Below are 12,991 nucleotides of genomic sequence, written 5' to 3'. Positions count from 1 at the left end.
CTGCTTTATCTGCTGTAAAATGAGTTTCTTGGTTAAAAGTAATACTGTGAATAGCATGATGGTGTAAGTCCATACATGGAGGTTTTGATAGATGCATTGCAATCAGGGAAGGAAATTCACTTCCAGAATAAGTATCTATTCAGGAAGAAAGAAAAAAACAAAAAAAGGTCGCTTCTTCCATAATATAAGGGGCTCAATGCAATGTACCCTGATGGCTAAGTGGTCCCTCCAAAAAATGGAAGCTTAGTCTTACACTATGCTGTTGGCAACTTGAGCACTTAGCAATAGCTGTAGCCAGACTGGCCTTGTTGAGCGGAAATCTGTCCAGCTAAACCCACATCTAATCTCCATCCTGCCACTAAGGCCACGTTGTTCATGAGTCTATTGGACAGGGATGGGGTGGATGGAGGGAAAGGCTAAGTGACATATTCAGAATGTATTCTTGCATCCACCTGATGGTTATGATCATCCCCTAATGAGATTCCTCTTTGGAATCACACGAAACACAACTATCTTCACACCCTGCTCATGCAGTCTATCCACTTATACTCCTTCCTCAGACCTCCTTGTCACCAATTTTCTTTTTTCCCCCCTCTTTTTAGGGCTGTATCCACAGCATATGGAGGTTCTCAGGCTAGGGGTCCAATTGGAGCTGCAGCTGTCAGCCTACACCACAGCCACAGCAACCTGGGATCTGAGCCACATCTGCGACCTACACCGCAGCTCACAGCAATGCCAGATCCTTAACCCACAGAGTGGGGCCAGGGATTGAACCCGCATCCTCATGGATACTAGCAGGTTCATTAACCACTGATTCACTACGGGAACTCCTTGTCACCAGTTTTCTCCTTGTCACCAGTTTTCTAGTCGTTTTCCTTCCAAGTTCCAGCCCCAACAGCCAAACAGTCGGACACTGCCCATCAGTATGCCAGCAGACCCAGCTAGCTCTCTTCAGAAAGGATGAACAACTGGGTTCTCCCACTGGGAGTATCTCCCTTCACCACCTTGAGGACCAACCCCAAAGAGTAGTCACAGGATTGACCAAACTATCTGGACCTGGACTTTTCCCTATGGAAGATTTAAAATTGTTCATTCAATTTCTTTACTTGATAAAGCTTATAAAGCAAGTTCTCTATCTTTTCCCCAGGTAGTCTCCGAGGTATATTCCCCGAATGTTAGGAGTGGTGGGATCGTGGTTTTTCTTTTAGAATGTTTTCTTGATCAATTTTCTTTGCCAAAATTTCTAAAGTAAACATATATTACTTTATAATAAAATTAATTTGTTAAAATTATAAACTATGAGTAAAAATAAAATGTTTAAAATGCAATGATGAATATGTAATGAAATATAGGGCAATTAAAGGAAATTTTCACCTAAGGTTTGGTCACTCTAGACTATTTAGTAGCTCAATGGTAATTGGCAAGCACCTTAATGAATAGTCAGAGGACATCTGGTGAACACAGCATATTACATACACACATCTATGAGTGTTTCCTCCCCAAACCCTTCTTATCTCTCTTTTTAGGGCCATACCTGCAGCATATGGAGGTTCCCAGGCTAGGGGTCGAATCGGAGCTACAGCCGCCGACCTATACCACAGCCACAGCAACACCAGTTCTAAGGTGCTTCTGCAACCTACGCCACAGCTTGTGGCAATGCCAGATCTTCACCCCACTGAGCAAAGCCAGGGATCAAACCCACATCCTCACGGATACTGGTTGCGTCATTAACCTGCTGAGGCACAGTGGGAACTCTCTCAAACCCTTCTAAATGACACTGAAAGAAGAAAAGAAGGCATAAATCCAGAAAGGCAAAGAGAAAAGGAGGGGGAATGAAAACTGACAAGTTTGTCTTTCAGAAACTGAAGGCGAATGGACAACCTGTATGTGTCTTAGCACAACAGAAAGCTAAAACCTAAGTTTACACATGAGGAGGACTAAATCCACCGATTCCTGCTTCAAAGACAGAATAATCTCAGAAATCAGAGGCCCCAGCTCTTTTGGAAGGTAAGGATGTTAGCAGTGCTGAGAAAGAGAAGGATCAATTGAAGTTCTCTAAAACAAGACATTAGAACCCAGATCGCCTCCCCAACCCTCGCTGTCCTTGACCTCAGCCGAAGATTGGATAGACTGAACCAAACAGGCTCTGGACTTGGGTTCACTAGGCAGAGCAGAGCGGAGTTAGAGTACCATACAGGAAGTGCTGGCATAAATGAGAATCCGTCAAGTTTATCCTGGAGGCAAAAAGTTGGGAGATTCCTTTTTAGAAAAGTGAAACTATTGAAAGCAAAAGTTTTACAGGTTCTATCAGTTTGGAGTCCTCCAATCAAATAAGAGGTCCACACACATAAATCTAAGGCGAGTCCTACTTGGGTACATGGAGTTACAAACAGCATGTCAGTATCTCATTCCTTTTATTTTTTTTGTTTTTTGTTTTTTGTTTTTTAGGGCTGCAGGTGTGGCATATGGAAATTCCCAGGTTAGGGGTCAAATCGGAGCTCCAGCTGCCAACCTATACCACAGTCACAGCATGCCAGATTTGAGTGGCGTCTGCAACCTACACTGCAGCTCATGGCCACACTGTATCCCTAACCTGCTGAGTGAGGCCAGGGATCCAACCTGCATCCTCATGGATACTAGTCAGGTTCATTTCTGCTGAGCCACAACGGGAACTCCCAGTATCTTATTCTTAAGTATAAAAGAACAATTAAGCATTACCAGAACTTTAATAAATCCCATAAAATGAAAGACAGCAGAAAAAACAGAAAAACAAACAAATAAGAGGAAAACAGAAACAATACAGAGGATCTCCCCACTAAAAAAACCCAATAATATCACTAGAGAGATGAGAATTTACAATATATAAACACAGGATGATATACAATTAGAAATGGAATAATTCTTAAAATTAAAAACTATGAGAGCAAAAATTACCTATTTAGTGGGTATATTAGAAACTAAAGTTGAAGCTATTGTCCCAAAAGTAAAATGAAAAATTAAAGATACAGATAGTGTAAGAAAAAATATTAAAACTGGAGTCCCATCTAGGGTGGTTAACATCCAAATAAAAAAGAGTTTCAGAAAGAAAGAATCGAGAAAGTTGCAGGGAAGAAATAATTTAAGAAAATTCGGCTGAACCGAAGGGCACACATTTCCAGACGGAAAGAGTCAAGTTCGTGCCTAGAGCAGTGGATAGAGAAAAGACCTACACAAAGGATAGCGTGACATTTCAGTATGATGGGGACAAAAATCAGAACTTAAACTCTTCCAGGAAGTGAAACTGAAAACAGGTCGCATATGAAGGGCCATGGATCAGAACGGCAAGGGCCATGTCAACAACAAATTAGGAGCAAGGAGACAGTGATGTAAAGCCTTCCAAATTGTGATGGAATTTGATGTCATACCTAGGAATCTGGGTACCCGACCATGCTACCAGCTTAGCATGAGAGTAAAAAGGTATTTTTCAGACACTGAAGAACTCAAGTAGGCAGGTCCCATTATGTCTTTTCTCACAAAATGGTTATTAGAGGATGTGCCTGGCAAGAGGGGGAGGAAATCAAACACAGGAAATACTGGTGCTCAGACAACAGGATACTCAACACAGGAGAGGGGAAAGGGAGCCCCCAGAATGATGGTCCCCAGGTCTCAGCCACGGAGACCACCTAGAGAGAAACCAGGCCATGTGGGATCAGGATTATGGGGGCTCTGAGATGAAAGTGTAACTAAGAGATGACCTGAACAGGCTGAACATTATGAGAGTAGCTCTGGCAGACTTTCTGAATAAATTTATTGTTATTACATAGATAATTAAGTAGAAAAAAAAAGATTCAATTACAAACACCAAGGAAAAAAGAAAACAGATTTAATCATCATACACTATGGGTCTCATTTATAAATAATAGTTCATATTCACAATAATATAAGTGCTTGAGTTAACAAAAATATGGTGTTATAACTATTGAGTGGGTGGAAGGGGATGAAACTTTATTTGGGTTGTATCAGAAGGCTAAATTTCCATCTTTTGCAGAAGAATATTATAGATAATGTCTAAAATTGAGATGTGCGTTAATAATAGGAAGCTAACTACTGTAAGGAACAATTAAAAACAGTGAACATTCTTCCCTCAGCAGAGCAAGAACTGGTAGATATTGAGATGGAACAAATCACTGCTAAGTTCATGATAAACAGTAGAACGATTGAACTCTAAAATCTGTGTACGTGAATTATTTTTCCTCACTAAAAATTAAAATATTTGTGGTGCATTCAACTCTGTTCCCCAAAAGATATGTTGAAGTCCTAACTCTTTCAGGGAAAAGATATGCTGAAGTCCTCACTCATGGTACTTATGACCTTATTTGGAAATCGGGTCTTTGCCGATGTAATTAAGTTAAGGTCATACGGAATCAGGGTAGGCCTGATACCCACAACTGGTGTTCTTACAAGAAGGGGGGATTTGGAGGCCACATAAACGTAGGGAAGAAAGCCATGTGAAGACAGAGACTGAGATTGGAGCTATGTGCCTACAAGCCAAGGAACATCAAGGAACAAGCCACTGCCAGAAACTAAGAGAGAGGCATGAGACAAATTCCTTTCTGGAGCTTTCAGAGGGAGCATGGCATTGCCAACACTTCAGTTTTGGGCATTAAGCCTCCAGAACTATGAGACAATATATTTCTGTTTTCTAAGTTATCCAGTTTATGGTAATTTGTTATAGCAGCCAAAGGAAACTAATACAGTTATGCTACTCAATTCTGTGTATCTGAACTAGAGCAGGATGTCCAATTCACAGAGGGTCAATTCGTCTAAGTTCATTTCTACACTTGAGGTTAAAAAACTAATCAAGTTATCTAGGGTTTGGGGTTTTTTTTTTAGGGCACAGTATAAAACCCATCTGTTCAATTAAGGGATGTGGGAGGACTGGCAAATGTGAAGCACAAATTTTGGTCTCTAGTTATAAATATTTAAGTGCATGCCTGCCTGAGGCTTACGTTCTGTTTTTAAAAATACTGTTCTCTCCTGCTATCTCTGAAAAAGAATAATTATACAGAACAGGGCCCCTGGAGTTCCTTGGTGGTTCAGTGGGTTAAGGACCCCGCATTGTCACTGCTCTGGTGCAGGTTCGATCCCTGGCCCAGGACTTTCCACATGCTGTGGGCACAGCCAAATAACCCCCCAAAAATAAAAAGCCAAAGAAACAAGAGGGCCCCTTTCCCTCACACCCCAAACAATAACAATGTAAAATGTTGAACAGAGTGAATATTATTCAGGACAGTAAATTATTTAAAAATAGACCTGAAAGTTGATTACTAAACATTTTTTCCAACTAATAAGTATATCTGAACTTGTTAACCGTCATTTTTATTTGAAATAGTAACAGACTTAAAGAAAACACTGGTATTATTTACATTTCCTACACTTTTAATTCCAGTGTCTTGTCTGAAGTTCCAATACCTTAAAAATATTTCAAATAATGAGATATTTAAGATCTTAAAGCAGCTGGTATAGGGTATTATAGGTTGAATTATGTCTGCTTCTCCTTCTGTCCCCTCCAAAAAGATATGTTGAGATCCTCAGCCTGGTACCTCAGAATGTGACCTTATTTGGAAATATGGTCATTATAGACTGTGAGTTAAATTAAGATGCGGCTAGGAGTTCCTGTCGTGGCTCAGTGGTTAATGAATCCGACTAGGAATTCATTCGATCCCTGGCCTCGCTCAGTGGGTTAAGGATCCGGCATGGCCGTGAGCTGTGATGTAGGTTGCAGATGCGGCTCGGATCTGGTGTTGCTGTGGCTGCGGCATAGGCTGGCAGCTACAGCTCTGATTGGACCCCTAGCCTGGGAACTTCCATATGCTGCAGGTGCGGCCCTAGAAAAGGCAAAAAGACAAAAAAAAAAAAAAAAAAAAAAAAAGATGCAGTCACACTGAACTAGGATGGGCCCCTAATCCATTATGACAGGTGTTTTCTTAAGAAGACAGCACGTGAAGGTGTAGGCACAGGAGAAGGCCTTGTGAAGATTGAGCAGAGACTGGACTGATGCATCTACAAGCAAGGAGGATACACCAGAAACGATGATGGAGACAAGGGACGGGTCCTCCCTCAGAGCCTCAGAAGGAACCAGCCCTGCAGACACCTTGATTTCAGACTCCTGGTCTCCAGAACTGTGAGAATACATTTCTGCTGTGTGAGCCACCCAGTTTACACGGTATCACACAAAATTTACCATTAGCCACCCAGTTTGTGAAACTGAACAGCTACCCAAGGAAAGAGATATTAAGGGCTTTTGTCAAAATTATAATACCAGGGGTGGGGGAAAGAGTCCTTTAAGGTTTTTTCAATTCCAGTTTTTTTCATTCATTTGTTTACTTACAAAATATTTGTTGAGTGACTACTATGTGTTAAGCCCTCCTCTAATCACTAGAGATAAAATAAGACAGAAAGATCTCTGTCTGAAGGGAAAATTCTAATGGAGAAGAGCAATAAATAAATATATACATAACATACATAACAAGCTAGCTTTAGGTGCCACGAGGAAAAATAAAACAGGGACATGTATTACAACCTAGTACATAGAAGTTTATGGAAGGTGTCTTTGAGAAGATAACATTTGAGCCAAGTCCCGAATGAAGTAAAGAAGTAAGCTAGGCAGGGATTAGTGGGTATGGAAGAACTTTATTTCTTTGGCCATGCCCACAGCATGCAGAAGTTCCTGGGCTAGGGATCAAACCCTTGCCACCAGTAACCCAAGCTGCTGTGGTGAAAACACTGGATCCTTAACCCACTGAGCTACCAGGGAACTCCCAGAAGAACTTTCTCAATAGAGGGAACGAGTACACATATCCAGCACATGAGTAAGGCCAATGTAGAGGAAACACTGATGGAGATGCAGGGGAGGCAGAGGAGCACTAATGGAGGTAGGCTCCTGTAGGCCTGGTTAAGGGTTTGCATATTATTTTAAGTGTGATGGGAAGCCATTGGAATGGTTCATTGTTTTGTTTTGTTTAATCAGAGAAATGACATTCTCTGATGTCTATGGGGATTTTTTTTCTCTCTCTCTCTCTTTTTTTTTTTTTTTTGTCTTTTTAGGGCTGCACCCGCGGCTTATGGAGGTTCCCACAGCCACAGCAACACCAGATCCAAGCCCAGTCTGCAACCTACACCACAGCTCATAGCAACGCCAGATCCTTAACCCACCGAGTGAGGCCAGGGATTGAAACTGTGTCCTCATGGTTACTAGTCAGATTCATTTCCACTGAGCCATGATGGGGACTCCTGATTATCTATGTTTTAAAGATCTCTCTGGCTGCTCCATAGACCACAGTTTCTAGATGAAAAGTGGAAGCAAGCCTCTCTCCTTCAGGCTTTTAAACAGCCTGAAGGAGAGAGGGTGATGCCTCTGAGCATCTTTGGAGATGCTGCTATGTAAATTTATATAGAACAAATTTACAGATAATTGTCTAAGCCTACACACGCCGTCCCTTTTTTGAGTTTAAAAAAATCGCACTATCATGCGGTTCTTCCACATCCTCTGAACTTCTTTAGATTAGATACTGGACAGAATTTCTGAATAAGCCAGTTAATATCCATTTAGAAAATCTTATTCACAGCTCAAAAACTTAAGTAACTCTAAAGCTGGATTAATATTTTTAGGTAAACAATTTATATAATTAAACTTTCACAAGGTGTAGCAAAATATTATAAATATTAGCAGTATCAAATCAATTTTTTAAATGCAACTAAAACAACTCTTCTACTTATAGTATTTAGAAATCTTGGAGTTCCTGTCGAGGCTCAGCAGTTAACGAACCCAACTAGCATCCATGAGGACACAGGTTCGATTTCTGGCCTCGCTCAGTGGGTTAAGGATCTGGCATTGCTGTGAGCTGTGGTGTAGGTTGCAGATGAGGCTCAGATCCAGAGTTGCTGTGGCTGTGGTGTAGGCTGGCTGCTACAGCTCCAATTGGACTCCTAGCCAGGGAACCTCCATATACTGTGCATACAGCCCTAAAAAGACAAAAAGAAAAAAGAAAAAAAGAAATCTCACATTGTCCAAGAATTAATAAAACCAATTCTTAGAGTGAAAGGAGTCAGTATTCAAAATTCAGTTAAAGTGAAATTTGTTCATTAGGGACTATAATTAAGTGAATTATAAGTGAATATAATTAGTAATAATGGTCATTGACTTTAAAAAATAAAATGATCCAAGATCAAAGCTTTAAAAAATTTCCCCAGGACAAACAACTCAGTTTAAAAATGGACAAAAGACTTGAATAAACATTTCCACAAAGAAGATATACAAGCAGCCAGTAAACACATGAAAGGATGCACATCATAAGCATGGGGAAATGCAAATCAAAACTCCAATGAGATACAACCTCACACTGATTAGGATGGCTATTACCAAAGAAATGGAAAATAATAAGTATTAGTGAGAAGGTTGAGCTGTTGGAACCCTTGTGAACCATTGGTGGGAATGTAACTGATGCAGCCAATGTGGAAAACAGTTTACAGTTCCTCAAAAACATTAAACATACAATTATATGCTTCAGCAATTTTGCTCCAAAGAATATATCTCAAATAACTGAAAGCAGGGACTCAAGTACATGCTTGTTTGCCCATATTCACAGCGGCATTATTCTCAATAGCCAAGGGTGGAAACAACCAAAAAGTCTATTGATGGGTGAATGAATGCATGAAATGTGTCATATGTGTGCAATGACTATTAGCTTCAAAAAGGAATGAAATTCTGATGTATGTACAATGTGGATGAACCTTGAAGCCATCGTGCTAAATGAAATAAGCCAGACATAAAAGGACAACCACTGTATGACTCCACATGTATAAGGTATGTAGAATAGTCAAATTCATAGCGAAAGAAGGTACAAGAGAGGTTATTAAGGGCCGGGGGAGGGAAGAATGGGGAGTTATCATTTAGTGGGTATAGAGTTTCTATTTCATATGATAAAAATGTTCCAGAATAGACAGTGGTGATGATTGCAAAACACTGTGATTGTTTTTTTTTTTTTTTTAACAACTGCACCTGCAGCACATGGAACTTCCCAGGTTAGAGGTCCAGTTGCAGACCTACACCCCAGCCACAGCGACAGCAACACCGGATCCGAACCGCATCTGTGACTTGCCAGACCTTTACCCACTGAGCAAGGTCAGGGATCAAACCTACATCCTCTCACAGACAAAAGTCAGATCCTTAACCAGCTGAGCCACAAGGGAACTTCTGATTGTTCTTACCGCCACTAAGTTGTACACCTGAAAATGGTTATAATGGTAAGTTTTATGTTAGGTATATTTCACCACAATAGACAGGCATGTACTATGGCAGTTCACTCTGAGCCCTAGAATAACCCCCTCACACCCTTGCCAGGGGCAGGTCACCACTCTCTCTGAAGGCACAGCCCCTTCCATGCTCTTGGTGGCTCTATTCTCAGAAGTGGGGTTTGACAGAGCATGACTGTGGCCTCTTTTAACTCAAGTACCAGAGTCGGTGATGTATCTCATTAGAATACCTATTTACGTGGGTTTTTTTCTTCTACTGTTTTTCCAGAAAATCTTGAAGAAACTTTTCAGATTTTCTATGGCACCTGCTTTCTCTTTTCATTTCATTTCAAATAGTATCACAATTGACCAAGCAAGAGAGTCATTTACCAAATACAAGCTGTATGCTTATTATGATTTTCCTTTATAGTCTCCATACATTGATTTTCAAATTCAGACTGGGCCTTTTGTAGGTGATCTGGATGTTGTCAACAGTGCCTAAATTCTTTGTTGGGAACAATATGCCCGGAAAACTCAGCTTTTGAATACGTTTCCTTGGTTAGAACAATTTACCCAACCTCAGCAGGCAAAACACTACAACTGCAATGTACCGGGTTGGCAATTACGATAAACCATACAGCCCACAAGTCAGCACATGTAAAGCTGTAGTACTCACACAGGAAGACAAAGGATCCAAGGACCTATTAAACAAACAAAAATATCAATAAAGAGATTTAAACCACAGGAGTACTTTACCAAAAAAAGAGTCCCTCCAAACAAAAACAAAAGTAAAAATAACCAACTGTTAAAAAGACCTCTGGAACCAAGGCACAAGAGACAAGTTGCTTTTTCTTTAGACGAAGTTCAGTCTCATGAAAGAGATAATTAGAAGAAATGTTTTCCTTAGTCTGTGGAGAGTTTCATCTGCCAAATAGTCTTCAGACGTGCCTCCCTCTCTCCATTGCATTTAAGTGAAATCACACTGTTCAGTATAATAAATGCAGCAATGATGAAAATTCTCAAAGAAGTAGAAATTAAAATGTTTGCACACGCATGAATAAATAAGGAGTTCCCATTGTGGAACAGCAGTAATGAACCCGAATAATATCCATGAGACAAAGGCTTGATCCCTGGCCCCGCACAGTGGGTTAAGGATCCAGCGTTGCTGTGAGCTGTGGTGTAGGTCGCAGACTCAGCTGGGTTCTGGTGTTGCTGTGGCTGTGGTGTAGGCCGGCAGCTACAGCTCCTTTGACCTCTAGCCTGGGAACCTCCATATGCAGCAGGTGAGGCCCTAAAAAAGACAAAAGACAAAAAAAAAAAAGTTATCAATGAAAATACATGCTAGTAAGTTCTGGAAAATAAGTGACCAGAATGGCATTGAGGGGAGAGTGCTCTGGCTTCTGCACAGCTCATGTGACATGGAGTCTTTGGAGCTACCTGCATCACCACAGCCCTGACTCTAGTCTTCTAAATGTCTGTTCCAGCAAATACCTCACATTTTCATCTCCATGTCTTTGCTCATGCTACTCTCTCTGAATTGAACACCCATTCCTTCCAACTCAGCCTACCCAGGCTCCCCAAGTTCAAACCCCACATATCATATGGCAGTTTAAATGTCCATCTTCAGTGAAACCTTTCCTGAACTCCTTGGCTGGAAGCAAACTCTTGCTTATGAGGTCCTGTAAGACCACCTGTGCTTCTCTGAAGGCACTCCCGTTTCCACATGGTATACTATCTACCTCTGTCCATATATGATCTCTCTCTGGATCCCTGAACACAGCCCTCCTCCAAAGGTCTCTGCTGGGCCCTTTTCTCTTGTCGGTCTACACTGTCTCCTTACACACTCAGATACACGGCTCTCCATCACGACCATCTCCCAGTCGCTTCACACCCTCTCACCTCTCTGAACACAACTCCAAAATCTCTACTCCCATCTTCAGTCCTATAGTTCTCTCTAGCTTCCGCCCCTCATTTCTTACTGCTTGCAAGATTTTGGCACCAAATTGCCCCTTTAAACATGCAACTCACTAAATCTACAATGGAAACAATCATCTTCCCTGCCCAGCCTTCCTCCTCTGTTCCCCTTATGCTAATGACACCACTGCCTTCCTGGTCACGTGGGTGCAAAACCCGTCACCTGTTCTCACTCCCCACATCCAGTTGGTAACAAAGCCTTGATAATTTCATTTCTGTAATATCATTGTCATTTCAACCCTTTCTTTTCACCCCACTTCCCCTCCCCTAACCTCTAACTACTATCTTATCTTGTCCACCACTGTATCCACAGTATCTAGAATGGAATCTTACCTAAAGTGGAAAATCCAGCAAATATGTACTGAAAGAATGAATGAGTAAATTTCCCACTCTGATGCCTATGCTCATGTAATTCTCCTCTTGGGGTGTTCCTAGACTGCATTGCCAATATCTACACTATTCTCCACAGTACAACTCAATCACTCCACCAAAGGGCAAATATCAGATTTCAGACTTCTGAATCAGTCATGATGCTTTTCAAACAAATCTGATTATTTTAGAGAAAGAGAACAACAAAAACAATTTATCAAATGATATGGTGGAGACTCACAGAATGGATGAAAACCTGAAAACAGGTAGGGTAATCTGCAGGCTAGACAGAAGCATTTAGCAGAGATGCCACTGTCTCTGTTGTCACCAGAGTCCACTGCTGCTGCACCTAGGCACCAAAGCAATCTCTTCTCACCATCCTCTGCCTTTCACCACTTGCTCAAAATCCAAAGTCTTGGGCAGGCACATACATTTGGCTATTCCCATGTTATATGCCCACAGGGTTCAAGGACACTTGCTCCTCGACTTTCATAGGAGGTGGCAAGACTGCCTCTCTGAAAGACTTCTAAAATGGGAGAGTATCTATGTTTATAAGAGGATTCAGATACTGGGCAACTAAATAAAGCAACAAATGTCTACTACCCTGTCCAGCAGCCAAGGCCAGTGGCCATGTTCCTTCAAGGAAAACCACTGACAGTATCTGTTGTCAATGATAAATTTCAAACTTTTAAGGGAGTATTAGAATTTTGGAAAATTTTGTCCACCATCATGAGCTAATCCTGAAAGATTTTTCTGATGAGATCAGTGGTGTTGTTAATGGATGTATTTTAAAATATTATATCATGAAATGTGCCAATATTTGGAAAATTTGCATAACAAAATGAAGTAATATTTTCTAAAAGGTCTAATGCATAATTTACACGAGAATGCAATAGTGAAATGATCCATTCAGAGTTCAGCATAGTCTGGTGGATTTTCATGTAACAGTGTTTGAAAGTTCATCGATAAGATTTCACATTCTACACTGCAACTAAACTTAAGTTTCTTAAAGAAACTACCATTTGTCCACTTTAGATGTTGCATCACAGAAAATTATCCACAACTATATGACAAGGCTACTAAAATACTCCTTCTTCTTCCAACTGTACCTTTATATGAGGTTAGTTTTCTTCATATACTTCAGCAAGACAACATATTGCAACAGTCCAAATACAGAAACTGATGTGAGACTCTAGCTGTCTTCTGTTAAGCCAGACATTAAAGAGATCTGTAAAAATGTAAAACAACACAATCCCCCCCCCTTTTTTCTTTGCTTTGGAAAATATAGTTCTTCACAAAAATGTTCTGTTAATGTGTAATGGAAATGCTATAGTGTTTTTTAAATAAATATTTTAACATTTTCACTTTCTAGTAT

The sequence above is a fragment of the Sus scrofa genome, chromosome 4, assembly GCF_054392235.1.
Source record: "Sus scrofa isolate SSC_HxYL_T2T_F1_AM1 chromosome 4, Sscrofa_HxYL_maternal_Yorkshire_Landrace_v2.0, whole genome shotgun sequence".
In the NCBI taxonomy this organism is placed as follows: Eukaryota; Metazoa; Chordata; class Mammalia; order Artiodactyla; family Suidae; genus Sus; species Sus scrofa.
The sequence above is the reverse complement of the archived record's forward strand: the minus strand, read 5'-3'. Positions refer to the sequence as shown.